Here is a 4,901-nt window from a genome sequence, read left to right as displayed (position 1 = left end):
TGGGAACTTCTTTTCCCAAGAAGAGTTTCCCGAAACTCTTCTTATTGAAATTTATTTGTCCTGCTGGTCACTAGCTTGCAGGTGATCTGATCTTAAAAGTAATTGCTGCTTCTGCAAAGCATTTAATTATCTTGAATGTCAGTGTTTTTAATTACTCTTGAAATTATCTTGTTATGGTAATTTCTATGAGATTAATTCTGCACAAGATTTTTAAAAATATTATATATTCTCTTAATGGTCCCGAGTATTTGTCCACTGATAGATAGGTGGTTTTACAGTCATGAGGTGCACTCGGATGCATTTTACATTAGCTTGTGCAAGCTCCAGTTGCCGATAGTCAGTTCACCAGGGCTTACCCGGCATGTAGTCATTAACTGACTGATAGATTATTGGAATTCTTGGCCTGGCATAAGCACCTCTTGATATGCCTGCTTGTCTTGCCAACAGATTACAACCAACACATAAAAGAGAAGTATAAGGGAACCAAAGCAGTTTAGGATTTGATATGTGTTTTTACAGAATACAGTGATAGGCTTATTCTTTGCTGGGATTACATCTTTCTTTCCTTTTATCTGTGTTTACAGGGCAACAAATTTAGCAACCGTGCCAATCTCTTGTCAACAGGATCTAAAAAAGTATATACAGTATAACTGACTACCACATAGCAGCTTTAAAGAATGAAACTGAGAAGCCAAGCAAACAGTTGGTCTAGAGGCTCAGCTGTTAAGGCATAAACTGGATAAATGCAAGGGAACCAAGGGTTAAACCTGGAGAGTTTCTGTCTCCTTAATCTTAGTTATTTTTAAAACTTTGTATTCAAATGAACAAAGGTGCTAGTTTACTATTTAGATAAGTCATAAATATCTGTGCTTCAAATGATATCATTATTTAAATGTGGTTCATACTGGTTCCTAGCTTGCTCACATCTCAAAGTGATACATTACGTACTCAGATAAACTTTTCTGGCTTCTAACACCAAGCTGCTCTGGTGTTTCAATGGGTTATGGGTCAGGGGACAATTTCACCTATTGCCAGCCACCCAACACGATGATTAAAATGAATGTATTATGAATTAGCATACCTTCTCCTAATACCCAGTTTTATCATTAGAAAAACATAAAGGCTACATATGTCATAATTTTCAAAACCCAGTGTCTAAATTTAGGTAAATCAGTCTGTAGCTGCGTATTTAGATAAAGTCAATTAATCTAAACATATGCTGGTTATTAGCAATTTCTAATGCTGATAAGCCTTCTTCAGAGAAAGGTCTGGTGCCTAAAAATGGATTTATATGTCTAGCTTTAGACAGCTGAATGGAAGCTTCCAGTATAAAGACTTTTTTTCAGCCACACTGTAATACACAAACCCACTATTCTTTTAGAGCAACTTGTAACCACAGTGAACTGGAGATGAAGTATTACTAACCCTATCAAGTAGCATATAAGATCATAATTAGATATTTTGAATGCTATTTCTAGCTTCTCTGAGTTAGACTACAATGTATTTATAACAGTTTTCATCATCATTACTCATTAGGTAACACACAAAGCCATATACTATATCATTTAAAGACAAACATAAAATACAATGTTCCATGCAGATCAGTGTTTAGCTATATTTCCAGCATTATTCTGTATAAACTATTTATGGGGTCCTATTTGCTATATATTTAAAGATTACTCACAAGTAAACACACATTTTAATATCACGCTGTTTAAATATTTGTTCAGAAAATAATATAGATGTTCTAAAGACTAATTTGGTAAATAGTAAATTCAAAATGTACTGGATTAAAATAATCTCAGAAAACATTTGAATAATTAATCAAATTAAGGTATCAAGAGATAAATAATGAAATATGGAAAACCATAGAAAATCAAAGGATTCAAGAAAATATAAGCATCCTGAATTTGCAGAACCTGTCCAATGAAAAATTATTACTTAAAAAAATACGACCCAAAGCCAATCTATTCAAAGGAATAATATGAAACAAGAAATGTATCTACTAAGATTTTTTTAGAACAAAAAAGACACATATTTTTCCTCTGAATTTTGAAATCCTGCAAAATTACTCCCAAAAGTACACTAATTAAATTTAGCAGAAAACATAAAACAGACCTTACAATTAACAGGCCAATATGAAGAGTCTCAAGTATAATTAATAGCGGGTAAAGTTGTTGTTTTCCTTCTTTATCTAAGCAGGCTTAAAGTTGCTCCAGCTATTCACTAAAGATTGCTTGGTCCTCAGTAAGCATTGAGAAGACTGTGGCCTGTGCGTTACATCTGTCCTCTGAGACTATGTAATTCTTACCCCACTCATCTATATTTGGTAACTGAACTCATGTTTCAGCGGACTGCCACTATCTGGAATTCCAGTAGAAGCAACGTTCAGCCTGGAAGTGGCACAAAGTACTGTGCACTTAACTACTCAGAAATTCAGAGAACTTAATCATTTATATGAGCAATTTTTTTTTTTTTTTTGTATTTAACACAGTATTTCAGGCTGTTTTAAAATATTCTGGAATTTAGGATGTGATTTTTCCTCATTGTTAAAGGGCCTGTCTCCACAGGTCATAGAAAACACAGTATGTGAAAGTTAATTTTTAAAAAATAATGTCTTTCTACAGCATTTTGACTTAACAGATTTTTAATTTTTTAACAAAAGCAACTATTTTTATGACAATAATTAAAATAATTGTCTTTTTCTACAAAAAATAGTTTAAAATTAATAGCTTCCTTGCGTACCTTAAAATCTTCCAGGGAAAGAAAAAAACATAGAATCACAGAATCATTTAGGTTGGAAAACACCCTTTTCATTTTTAGAGTTATCAGCAGAAATGGTACATCTTTTTGTAATAATAGAGAATTATTAGTCTGTAACCATATATTACACTGTATAAATAAATTTACCTACTGAATTTTCACATCTCAGATGAAGTAATCCTGTAATCAGAAAAGAAGTATCTTTCTCAGAAATGACACTCAAAATCCTTGGAAAACATGCATGCTTTAAAATGACCCCACAATTCTGACATATGTATTAACACTGAAACAAAATGCATTTCTGGTTTCTATAGCCTTGTAGAGTGTAATGAGTAACGCAGTCAACTCTCCTTTACTGTTTTTGCCAAGGAAGTACTTTCATCCCATTAAGAACTCAACTGAGAATTTTGTCACAGGGAAGAAAAATTTTCTGTCCAAGAGCACACTTGTGCCTTTTCAGGCACATTATTTCCTTTGATACTCAGTGAAAGGAAGAAGTAAACCTGAGGAGTGCTGGTTTAATCTACAGACTTTATCACATAATTTCCAGAAATAAAAGCAATGTGTGGGTAGGATTGTTTCTGCCAGATCACAGCCTATTAGGAGTCAAATTCACTACAGTACATAGGAGAAACTGTAACTCCAAATAGATGCTAGAGGCCTCTGTCCCTTCTGCCAGCGTCCATTATATCTGCTCTCTGATTTGAATTCATTTTGTGGGCTGACACTTGTTCTTAGCTCAAGGTCTTCTAGATATTGACTTGCATTTTTTACTAATGTTTTTTCCTCGCAACAATGGAAGTGCAGTGGACCCACTGTTGTGACAGAAGTGCCCAAGAGACTCATAGTTCCCTGTTGATTCCAGACCATCTTCATGTGTTACCATGTGCTAGTATTGCATTTTATTTCAGTGATTAATACAGTATCTTTCTTTGCATCTTCATAGAGGCAATTAATCTCCCCTAATCACAGCTTCAACAGATTCACTGTTGGATTAGGAATACTTCCTTACTTCACAATGTATGCAAGCCCCATTCTTATGACTTGGGATCCTTTACCATGTTGTAATGAAATTTGAAAAAATGATTTTATTTCAGGTCATTTTACAGTAATTTCAGTGTGTCAAATAAGAACAGAATTGTCACTCTAAAAATCCCAGGCTAAAAACTGTACACAAAAAAGGAGCTGGTCATCTAAGAGTTAACCACTGTATGCCTCATTTTTAAGCAGCCACCCCACAGAGTAGAATCCAGGCCCTGTATCAGGGACCCAGCCTCTCCACTAAATGCATTAGTTAGCCACCTTGGAATGGGAGCCAAAAATAGCCTGCATATAAACAGCAAACTGCCTTGGGCTATCTTCAGCATTTTCTACAGGGAGGGGGTGGATGAAATCCTGGTTCTTGGAATTATATGTTTTAATTGTTACTTCTGGAAAGAAAATATATGTGCCTGGAGACACCTGCAGAAATAATTTTTAAAGGAACTGAGCTTCTACAAATATAGTTACACTGGTGATTTGTTCATGAAATACTCATCATAACTTGCAAACTGACTTGGGCAAGGGTTTATACAGCTGTATCAAGCCATGAACAAGTTTTCACAATGCCTTTCTACTAAGATTTAGGGAATGCTTATATCCTTTGATCTGTGCCAAATCTTTTGGAACCTTACTTAATTTTTGATCAAGACCTTCCATTTTTATTGCAAAAATAATGTGTATGCTCCTTTACAAAGGTGGTAGACAGCAGTAAATCACTATAAGCAAATGCCAGAGGGACTAAAACTTTGGAACAATTACACATTCTGAAAGATGTGCAATAATATGCAATGATGTAATAATACAACATTTACGTGTAAAATGTAAAAATTAATAATAACATATAAAGAAGATAAAGGCTATTATGTCTGATATGCTCACTCCATTCCTATTGCAGTTTTGTGGCAAATTCAACTGATGAACAGAACCCCAGGGAGTTAACACTTTTCACTACTGATAGATTTGATGGAGTATAGCTAGACCGATCTGAAACATAAATAATAGTTTCTAACACCAGTCAACCCGAGTCATTCAAAACCTCATGTCACAAACTATAAAGCTATTCTGGTTGTACAAGCTTTCCATTCCATCTGATGAAG

This window comes from Charadrius vociferus, unplaced genomic scaffold, assembly GCF_000708025.1.
Source record: "Charadrius vociferus isolate BGI_N301 unplaced genomic scaffold, ASM70802v2 scaffold59, whole genome shotgun sequence".
NCBI classification, from domain to species: domain Eukaryota; kingdom Metazoa; phylum Chordata; class Aves; order Charadriiformes; family Charadriidae; genus Charadrius; species Charadrius vociferus.
This window is presented reverse-complemented; position numbering follows the sequence as displayed.